General features: G+C 36.4%; 1 pseudogene; it reads left to right on the forward strand.

The window, feature by feature from the left end:
- Positions 1–224: 224 nt before the first annotated feature.
- Positions 225–10,943, forward strand: LOC136257713 (carboxypeptidase B-like; annotated as a pseudogene).
- Positions 10,944–12,506: the final 1,563 nt, after the last annotated feature.

A 12,506-nucleotide genomic window follows, 5' to 3' on the forward strand; every position in this document is an offset into this window, starting at 1 on the left:
AAAGCTGAACCCTAACCCTAACCTAATATTGGACAATTTGAATCGTGAGAATTGGTTCCTTGGTTTGTATGTAGATGGTGCTATTGCACCCTCTACTACGCATGGAACAATTATGCATAAATATACGGGAAAGTACACGAATTTCCGTATACTGGGCATGAGGTGATGTGAATAAAACGCGTACCCTACCGATGCAGCAGTCACAGTAACTGATAATTCAGATGAAGCTGCATACAGCTGCTCTCCTTGCTCTCCTGATTGGTGCTTCTGCCGGCTACACCCGAGGCTACACCAGAACAAAAATCTATGAAGATGAGGTTGTCGTGAGATGGTAAGTGCAAACGGCACTTTGATTGTATAAAGCCTGTCTGTTCGCTATTTTCCCTCGCTGCTATAGCTCCAATGTATCTCGTGTACAATACCAGGCAATCTCCACACAACCTGGTATGGATATTTGGTTCATCAAGGATGACAGCATTGATGTGAGGATATCTCGGGAAAGCGAGATGTGGCTAAAGCAGTTGGGAATGTATTGTACTATAGTACATGATAGTGTGGAGCTACTGGTTCAGCAGTTTGAGCAAAAATTAACAGTGCAGCAGCAAGATTGGTTCGAGGAATATGTAAGTTGTAGCTACATAGCTATAGAGCGTATCATTGTCATCAAACCCTGATTGCATGTGTTTACCATATCAAAACTCGTGTAAAATTAACCCATACCATTACAATTTTCCGTAAAATATTGTTATGCATAAAATCAATGTACAGCAGCCTATGGAGGTAAGTTAGTTTTAAGTTACATTATTCATCATAACTCTCAAGCTGGTTCTGAACGCGGTATCAAAATTGTTCAGCCGCCATTACACACGCATAACACTCCTCTATCCGATGGTAACAAAATTTATGTGAAGCTAAAGTGTTTACAGCTTGCAAATTTACAACAAACGATGGTAAGTATCAACTTACGCAATACAAAATCCAATCACAAATTTCGTGTTCTAATTAAATAGCGGAATCACGCTGTCACCATGGCGATTACAAATTTTGTTCAGCCGAAATCAGATAGAGCAATTCATAAGGAGTTGAATGATATCAAGTTTTATGGTATTTGATCGTGTCTAGTGCTTGCAATTATTGAATATACAAAATGATGTAAAATGTATGGAGTTTGTATTGGAGAAATTGAAAAAGTGATCCATCCATCCTGAGATCTTTGAAAAAACAGTGTTTAATCAGTCCATTTCATGATCTAAGGGCAGAAAACAAACAAAGGACACTGGTAATGTACAATATTGCTGATAAAATGATTACTGGCTATAAATTTGATTTGCCATTTTGACTTTACAAATCCCAATAGCATGTTTTGATATGCTGAAACAAGCTGTAAAGGAAATAACATGCATGGCTACGCAGTAACACACCAAAGGTAGAGGCCAGGGCAATAGTTACCATAGTGTTACTGTCCATTTAATGGAATATACTGGTGACCCGGATTGGATCACATGTGAAATCGATGAAATAATTTAATGATCTAGAAATGAATTAACATGTTATAGTTTAGACCAGCCTTTTTTTGTTAATGTCTATGTTTACTGCTACAGACATACATGGAGCCTTACCCTTTTATCAGTAGTTATGTAAGTCTGTTTCTTAGTGCAGACTTATATGTCTGCTAATTGATTGTTATAGTCTAGTCTTGCAACAGGCCAGCTTTTTAGTGAGTCAAATCCTTCTTTAGGAGTGTTTGTATGTACATGTATATGTGCAATTGTGGCCATGAGGTTACCACAACTCCCCTGGCTATTCATAGGCAAACTTCACTTAACAACTTGCTGTAATAAGGTACCATATTGCTTCGAGTCAACTCCTAATGATTTTAGACCATGAATGTGTACTGATATTTTGTCATATGCATATCTCAAGGAAGAAACATGGTCTACATTGCAAATGAACAATTTCAACAGTTCATCCACAGCGTTGGGAGTAACGCATTACATAAGTAGCACATTATGTAATAATATTACTTTTGTGGTAACGAAGTAATATAACGAAATATGCTGTCAAAAACAGGTAATATAACTCAAGTTATTTATTTGCAAATGTAACGCGTTACCTAAGTAAAGAAGTTACTGTAACGAGTCTAATATTACATAATATTATTACTTTAAGTAACGAAGTTACTAATCTCGTTATTAATCCACTGAGTAATGCCTAGCCACTAGAGAGAGAGAGATGAAGCCTACTGAATGAAACTTATTGAACAGCTTCTTACTTATAACCAAGATATGCACATTGTCCAACAACGCAATCATGTTATGTGATAAAGTGGTAGTTTCACACGTGACAGCTTAAAGCTGCGTACACAAAGTAATATAATATGTAATATCATATTATGTAATTGTAACTAAATAGTTCAGTTGTAAATAATATTTAATATATAACGAGTTACATTTAAAAAGTAACTGTCCCAGCACTGCTCATCCATATGAGCCATATTTGTTGTGTGTTACCATATGCTTCAATTGCTGCATGATACGTAGTTACAGTCGCTAAGCTTTAGACCCTGAATTGTTCATGCTGCTACTCCTTCAACTTGTCACCTTTGTTATGGCCTTTTGTCATCTATGCCTTCCATAAAAATCACAGAATGGAATCCGTTGGGTTGCATCACCCTTAAAGGGGCACTACCCTTAAAGGGGTACAACGCTGTTCAATTATGAATTATTTCACTACCACAGCCTGTGTAATTATGACGCAGCATGCACTTTTAGAGCAATTGCTTAAAAAATAATGGGCCAGATGCCTCATGATAATTGCTATGTAGCGCTTGAATATTGATGATGGTACCACTACCTGGTTGTGTCATGTGTGTGATACATGGATACAAGTTGTTGTTTAGCATTCATTACATGCAGCTGTACCATGTATCCAGTTGTACTTCAACAGCTATACAATAGTACTAGATCCACTACTTCATTATTTTACATCATCAATAACTAGCAATATTACTGCATGTTATCAACTGAAACACGTCACAATGTAAACTTCAACAGCTGCAACAGTACTTAACTACTTTATTATCAATGATAATTTATTTAGTAATATTACTGTATGTCATCAATTAAAAAATATAAACTTCAACAGCTGCAATAGTACTTCAGTTACTACTTACTTTAGTAATATTACTGTATGTCATCAACTTAAACAATGGTGCCCATTAAAATTTAATCTTGTTTGTGTAATAGACACCAATGGATTAGTGATGACACTTGTAGGGCTTGTCTCAGACATTCCAGCACCAGCTAAAAGTGGTTTTGTGGCCACTCCAATGCAGCACTTGTAATCTATTACAGTATCTTGTCATTTCATGATCAATTTCATCTCTTACAAATAGCCTTAATATCTCAATCAATAATTTTTTTTTTATTATGTTGAAGCATTTGAAATTTATTTTCTATTTGTTCATAGATAACATTCAGTTTATCTATATGCTCACATGAGGGATCATCCATTAGTCAGCAGCATATCATCTTTAGTTATCTTGGTCACCACTCCCCAGTGCTCATCATATGGCTTGCAGACACTCCAAACTTTGCTGCTCTTCTTCGTCGTACATTACAAACTGAAGATCGTGGATTGGCATCAAAGATGTATCACAAAAACACCATCCAACAACAGTTCAGATGGTCAAATTTGCATCACCTTCACTGGTGCCTGTAAACTCGGTATCAAATAGTTTTAGTTTAGGCAACAGCATTTCTTGTCTAGATGCTAAGAAGAACAACTCAGTTAAATTAGTAGCTAATTGTCAGGGTGTTGTCCACATCTTTGTGCCCCACATTGGTGCCACTTGTCATGATAATTGGTTGCGAATCAAGATGAGCTCAAGCATTCACTTTCATTATTACTCGTAAATTATAAAAGCACACTTTTTCGATCAATTACATATAAAGGCAATGACATTAATTATACATCTAAAATAAAATCTAATTCAAACAACCAATATGCAAGCTGTAAAAAGGGTGCAGCCCTCACAAAAGCCATGGTGAAAAAGACTTCAACAAATTCACCTGAATTGTTGTTATTAAAGATTTTACCATTAACCTACCATTGCAGCCCTTTCTTGACCGTCACCTTGAAATTCACATATTTTCATGGCTTTTTAAATACGCCAGCCTATGGCCAGCTTTGGGGCTTCCTTAACCTGTTTTTTTTTTTTACTAAAGAAGGAGAAAGAGACCTGGGGCAGATATTTCAATAATAATACAGTTGAACAAATTTACACAATATAAAAAAAACATAACTTTTTTGTCAAAATTAATGATCTCTTCTATGCAGGTTAACTTTATTTGTAGCTATACTCTTTACAGGGTAACTTCTAATGTAGTTGAACTGTCTACAGAGTGGCTTCTAATGTAACTGAATTCTTTACAGGGTAATGTGTTGGGAAAAGAACTCTCTACAGGGTAACTTGTTTGCAACTGAGCTCTCTACAGGATGTCTTTTAATGTAGCTGAATTCTCTACATGGTGGCTTGTTTATATAGCTGAACTCTCAATGAGGTGAATTGTTTGTAGCTGATCTCTTTACAGAGTGACTTGTAATGTATCTGAATTCTCTAACAGAGTAGCTTACTAACGTAGCTGAATGCTCAATTAAGATGACTGTTCTATTAGAGCATATCTATCATGCACTGGCTATAATTATGTAGTTGGTTTCACATCATAACTCATCGACTTTAATCCAATTTTTCTATTACTGCAAAGACTTTCTATTCTATCTACATACTGATTTTCAGCTCATTGTTTCAAGTGGTTTGCCTGGTGTGCGTTAAAACTGAAAACTAATAGTTTTTTTATTCACAAACTCGATCACCAAGTTCGGTTCTGTGTCATATCGCCATGTAGTCTCGTGTGGCCAGACCCTGTTTTCTCAGGGTGGTGCTCAATTATAAGCACCCCCTCGAAAATATTCTGGTCCAGAATTAATATACCAACTGGTTCTCACACTCTGGGCCAGGATGCACCATGTAATGTATGCTTCATTAGAGATCATTGTAATGGTTTGTAAGGCTGGTTTTTGGTGAAGCCAATTGGGTAGGAAATTACTAACCTTGGTCATCCCTACTATATATTACTGTACTGTATGACTGGCTGATATATTTGTACATCTTGTGTGCCATTGATTTTATTAACTATTAGTGTAATAAACATGTATGGATGCGGTTATAGGGCTGGTGTAATTCACTGCCTTGTGTATTGTATACAGCATACATATGAAGAAATAATAGAGTGGTACAAGGGGGTGGCTAACCAGTTCAGTGAAATTGTCAAATATGATACCTCTATTGGCTTGTCCTATGAAGGACGGAACCAGCCAGCTGTGCGTATTACAGGAAGCAGTAATCCAGATGTGCTGAAAATGTAATTTCAATGTCAGATCCATGCAAGTGAGTTGAATAGACTTTTTAACACTTCAAACTACTTGCCACTTCTTTTTATGTAACATATAATGTTATTAAACACACTACAAGTTTCCTTATGAGTTAAGGGTAGCCAATTAATTGCAAGCAAAGTAAGGCCATATGTGTGACTGGATCTGCTAAATGGAGTCTTGTAGCATCTCCAATTGCATGTACTTTGCAACCCACAACTTGACTTATGAATAGTACAGTAGCTTGAAATTTACCCCTAGCCTAGCACTATTGCTGGATCTAATTTTAAGGTGATAAGTTAGGAGTTATAAACGGTCAACTATGAACACTCGCTTGTGTGTTCCTACATTTGCTCAAAAAAGAGGTGCTGCCATCTTGACCTTTAATCTTATCCCATGACCTTGTAAATTATTTGAAACACAGTTACATTCTGAGCCAATTAGTCTTTGTTCCAGCCTCATAGATAATGGAGTAATGGCAACTTTTATATACAAATTATGCTACACCATTTTACAAGTAACTATTTCTGACTGTTAATCTTCTCAGCACTTTTGCCTTTACAATGATGTTATTATGCATTATATCACCTACAAAATAGCTGCAGTTTTAGTAATTTAGCTTCAAAAGCTTGAGTCCTACAGAAGGGTAAAGACACTTAAGAGGCACATGCATTTTGAAGGGTAAACAGAATGTCAAATCATAGTAAGTACCTTCACAATTAATTTTGTAAAAATCATCAATGATGTTATGGTTTGTGATGATCATTAGACCATTGTAATTATGTGATTGCGATTTTTGACACATTGTACAAGGCAAGGGTGTAGTAGAAAATTTTAAGTGAGGGTGCTAAGGAAGGGTTGATACAGTTTGCTATACTCAGCATATTCTACTGTATCTTGAGGAGTCTTGAGGCATGCCCTAACAGGATTTTTTAAATTAGCCTTCTGAGGTTGAAATTCATAGCAACTCTAACTAAACCTGATTTAAAATGCATCTGCATCTTCTATTTGAGTATATGATTGCCCCACTAGAATATTTGACTGCTGTATTAGACTATGTCTCGATCTTAAAGTGGGGGCACTACACCCCTCTCTAAAGTAATATTGTAGGAGCTTTACTCCCCCCACTTTGTTGCTATGCCTATGGTACAATACAGCCTCCCATTTCCTATAAGCCCATCTGATAAAGTAACAACTGTAAGTATCATAAGTATAAGGAAAAATTAGGAATTGTAAGTCAGATTAAGGATCAAAGATAAAAGTATAGAAAAAGAGAATAGCTAAAAAGTAGTGAAACAGGATAGGTTGCCTATATGCCTGCAGATATGCTATTAAAAATTCCTAATTTTCCTTATACTTGTTTATTTACCTTATTTGCAATATAATTATAACTAACAAACCAGCACATACTGTATCAAAGAAAGAACGGTGCCAGGCATGCCATTAAACAGTCTTGCATCTGAGTACACTTCTGAACTATCTTAATATTAAAAGGTGAGGTCACCATTATACTTTGTTATCAACTATTTTCTGCTTGTTGCACAGCATTTTGCACAAAGAAGATTAAGAGAAGTGCCTCTGCAATCAATCCAGTTACTATATACAGAAAATACAGACAATTCTAGTTGTTTATACGATAAGGGAAGCCATCCATGCAAGTTGTCAGCTAAAAGAAATGGGACACAAAAAAAGACAAAGGTAAGTTCATGATGAGTGTCATGTATGTACTGTGGTATGCCAAAAGGCACCAATCAGGATGAAGCAATGTTTAACAGTGAAACAATCAAGCCCATAGCCTTGAGTTACGCTTGTCTGAAGGAATCAGTCAGCCATTCAGCAGAATATTCCACTGAATATATAAATATTTGAATTACGTAGCAACCCACTGGAAGTGTTTCAGTTTGCACTATAAGTACTTTTGGGCTTGATGGTACCTGACCAATACATCCAAGGCACCATGAAGGTATTGTGGAGCTGATTTTGGGATAAAATGTTTGGCCACAAAATCCCAAACCTTCATGATCCCTGATATACATTACTATTGTACTGTATGATACTGCTTAAGTAAAAATGTGTCTAAAGCAATGCATGGTCTTACAGTGCCTATGCAATGTGGGTTCCCAAAAGTGATCATAATATTATACTTTATCATAATTTGTTTGATTTGTGCTGCATTGTATTCAGTAAAATTAACGAAGAACTTTAATTTGTATAATGTTATGCTGGGTTGTGTAACATAATTACACAAGTGGTTTAGACATGTACAAGTATTCTATTATTTGCATATCTGTACGTGCTGTAGACAAAAAAAACCCAGGACATGCCTAAAACACAGAATGACCTGGAAAACAGACTTGCAAATGGACCGAGATACTCTAACCTAATATGTTACGTATGGTATCCTGAAAATCCATTATACATAGCAAACATCTTGCACGAACTTCCAAGTGCAATTAGAAATGGAATTACAGAGCTGCTTGAGCTGATATTAAGCCCTTGGCTAACTACAATAGTCTTTAATAATAATAATGAAGTGCCAACGCAAGTACTTTGTGATAGCAAAATTGTCTCTGTTATAGCTGTAAACCAGTTTAAAACAACATGTTTATTTAAGGCAAAAGTAGTTTAATTACTGTGGTGTTTGCAGATGTGTAATACTGGATGCTGTGCATGGTTAACCGTGAAAATGCACAAAAACCGGACAATCATGTACAACCATGGACACTATAACCTTTGTTGTACAGCAACTAAAGAAGATATCCAAGTTTTCAAACCAGCATGAAAAGCTACATTGATTTCTACGCCTTTTCGTGGTTGTCTGCTGTTTGTAGGTGTAGTGATTAGAAATTTATGAGCTGTTAAAAGTTGAAAATGCCTAGCTCTACGGTATTCATTAATTCAGGACAGCAGTGATTGGGCTACTGGGTTAAAAGGTGTCCAATAGGACATCCTTAGAAACATAGGATAATAGGTGTCCCACAGGACACCTTCAGAAGATATAGGTTAATGTGTGTCAGTACTGGATAAGCATGCCAGGCAGCAGGCAAAGTGTGGCTACCAGAGAATTGGAACATGCCATATGCTTTTGTAAGTTCTATCCATCGAATATCATTGTTTTCCCAATGGCTTTAATAGATTTTTTGGGAATCTATAGCATCCAGTTTTTACACCATATATTCAATTGACACTAATTGCATTCTTAAGGTCTTTTAATGAACTGGTCTATTGTATTTGTAGTAGCTACCTAGCGCCTTGCCAGCTGATTAAATCCAAAAGTACTGTACCACCAAGAAGCCTACTCAACACTGGACCAAACTAACTACAAAAATTAACCTGAACGTGATATCCAAGTACGTAACAGCATGTCTTCAACAGCCTTGATGATTTTGACTTTTCTTGTTTACATACGAGAGTGAATTTTTAATTAAACACACAAAAAGTGAATTCAAGACTTGCAAAGCTTATAGTCAGTCTGTGCTGTAGTCATACATCCAAGAGCTTGGACACATTGATAGTCAGGGCTGTTTGTGGTCTTATTTGTACATACTATAATATACAGTACCAGATTTAACAGTCAGCCATAGCTATGTGGTGTTTAACCTGGTAAATAATCACAGCCCACATGCATTATGCTAGGTTTTGTGCTGTAAGCTAGTAATAGTTACACACAATATTTCAGTAATGTTCACATTTGTTTTATTAACAAATAGTAGGCTAAGGTGCACGTATTTGGTGGAGTCAAAACTGTTTCTAGGCATTAGGTGTATTGGTCACTTCACAGCTGTGCAAATAAAGATTGCTCCTGGTATACTCTGAAATTCAGCAGCCACTGTAAAAAACACACATACTGAATAGGGTAGGTAATCAAATCTGGAAATAATGTAGCAAATTCAATCTTGCGCACTCATTACTACTCAATGGTGAATGCTTATATCTGACACTAAGTGTTCATTGAAACGTCTGAGATTAAAACACCTTGTTGAGTAGAACACAGTTCCAAAGTGACTCATGGAGCTCCATTGTGTGTGCACATGCATGCATACATGCTTTTGTGAATACATGTGTGACTGCATGAGCACCAAATTTAATACCCATGCTGTTAATGAATTTATTGTGCTTTAAACTTTCCACCTTACTGTGCTTTAAGCTGACACAGTTTCATGCTACCTTTTTGACAAGTCATATTATGGTTTAGACTGTACATGCAGTATATCCACTTTCATTGCTGCATCATTTTTTATTAGGGGAATGGATCAGTGGTGCAGTCTGTGCATACATTGTCGACTACTTGGTAGTAAACTATGGCAACAATGAAAACGTAAGCACTAACACATCTAATTTGCACTGATTTTAATCACCTTGTTTACTTCATGTGAAGGTAACTAAGCTTTTGGATTCAGTAGAGTTCATTTTTATACCATTTGTGAATCCAGATGGTTATGTTGTGAGTCAGTTTCAAATATTATGTTAGTGAATTACTGAGTTCTATACAGTACTCATGGACTAATGACCATCTGTGGCGTAAAAACAGGCGACCGGGCACTCCTTGTGCTGGTGTGGATCTTAACAGAAACTATGACAGTCGTTGGAATGAGGTTAGAAACTTTTATTGGTGTACTTTTTACTGGTAATACGGATTTCTTTAAAGGGTGGAAGTTCTAGTGATCCTTGTAGTAAGAACTATCATGGTACTGGACCAGCATCAGAGCCAGAAACTCAAAACACAGTAAACTATTTCAGGTGATTAGAATTTAACACATTTTATTATAGAGTTATCTACCTCACACTTTTAGGAACCATTCTGGTATTATGGTGCAATTGACTGGCACTCTTATTCACAATTGATACTTCGTCCTTATGGTAAGAGTTCACCATGCTAGCTGTATACCTGTAGATATATGGCCTCTAATACAAAGGATGGAGCAATGATGATTGCCCTGATGAAGCTCAACTTAGTGCTCTTGGAGATGAAATGAGTGACCGTATTTTTGCAGTTAATGGAATATTTTACACTTCACAAAAAATCTTTGATCTTTACCCTGCATCTGGGACTGCTTCAGATTGGTAAGTTGGAATACTAAATGGAGTACTTTTAAAGTTGTAATTCCTTGAAAGGTTCTATTCAGATAAAGCAAATGAGAACAATGGTGAATATCGAGCTGCTGGTTTCACTATGGAGCTTCGCGATAATGGTACATATGGGTTTCTGCTACCTCCTGATCAGGTAACCAGGATGCTTCACAGTGCTGTAATTATATAATACACATACTTAGATAATTCCCAATGGGAAAGAGATGATACCAGCAGTAATGTACTATGCAAATTCTTTGCTGGAATATCCTTTAAAGAAACAGTAAAGCATTGTGGGAACTAGACATTTTGAAACAGTTTTGTATTTGTTAATTGTTGTAACACATACATGTTATACACTGTGTTCATCACAGTTATTAATACTGTGTGCATAATGTGTAACACTTTTACTGTATGTATTAATGTATGGCTGTGAAGGATTGAGGGTTTAAATTTACAGTGAACATATCTAGCAGGTATAAGTGAGGTGCACCATATTTTGTAGTGAAAATATTTGATGAGGGAAAATTTTGATGAATCAGGTGATCGGTAAAGTGTAAAAGCAAAGTTCGATGCAAATCATCGTCCCCCCTGTTAAACCCTTGTGCTATAATATGGTATCCCTCAACTAGAATCTATAAGTGCACTGCACGAATCAGTGAAAAGAGAAACCAGGGAAAATAGTACAATAAAAATATGGAACCATAAAATTGTAACCATCCATACAAATCTTCAATCATGTGTGAAAAGCCATACATACCACGGTCTGTTCTTTTATTCAGCAAGATTGCAGATAAATGCACTGTACTCATAATGATGTCAAATGAGAAGTCACACTATTGCATTTTCTGAAGTACTGTAAATGCTTGTTTCCTATAAGATAGGGTAAAAAATATTAAGCACCTATACCGTAATTTTCATTATCGAGGAGTCATCCTTTAGGTATTAAATAAACGTTTGATCATAATACAGGAATAACCTGAGGAATGTGAACGGTATTACACCCATCATCATTGATGATTGACCATGACTAGACAAGATATTTTTTTCCAGGCCACATTATTACACTGGAAAGAAGGGGGATATTATTGGGCTTTATTGGAATGAAGCACTAATGTACCTGTGTTCTCTACCTGCAATCAATAACTATACCATATCTGAAACTAAAGCAGTATATCCATTGATTCCACCGGATATATTAAAGCAGACCTCACCACCTATAACCAGATAGTGTAATATGCATTATGACAAATTGTGAAAATAACTAAAGTGCAAGGTATCTACACAAATGGGGGGAAGGGGAGGGATACGTAATATATACTATAAAGTTAAATAATTATGTGTTTAGTGAGGTGAACCTAGAAAGGTAGACTCACTAGATACTATCGTGTGACACACATGAAGCTGTACGCAGAAGGACACTAAATAGTTGCATGATTTAGCATCTTACAGATGCTAACATCCAATAAGTCAGCTGGCCTGCATGCACTACCACTCAATGGCATGCATTAGAGCTATGCAGTCAGGCTGTTTGATATCACCAAGTACTGGCTATAGTAATAGAAATGCAGCAGCTAGCTTGCTCAGTATGGCAAATGCAGGTACATTTAGCACTTAGCATAGTGTCCTGGGCTGCCCTGTTTATCCCCAAACTATGCATAACTCTAATGTATGTCATTAAGTGGTAGTGTATGCGGGCCAGCTGATGTAGGATGATAAACACAATTTACCATTGTAAATAAGGTTAACAGACAAGGAATCTTTGGGTATAGTTGGTATTAAATCCCCATTAATAGAACTGGAACCCATAATTGTTAATACTCAACATCATTGCACATGCAAACAGCCATCACGTGATCTTTATACTCATGGCAGAAGAGGTGCTATTTGGAATTGCTCATAATGAATTCAGATTGAAGCTTCCACAAATATACCAAAAACAGGCCCCACCCACCCATCTTTGACTAATTACTGACATCCACCCTCACTCAACCAATGCAATC

This window comes from Dysidea avara, chromosome 6 (genome assembly GCF_963678975.1).
Source record: "Dysidea avara chromosome 6, odDysAvar1.4, whole genome shotgun sequence".
Taxonomy (NCBI): domain Eukaryota; kingdom Metazoa; phylum Porifera; class Demospongiae; order Dictyoceratida; family Dysideidae; genus Dysidea; species Dysidea avara.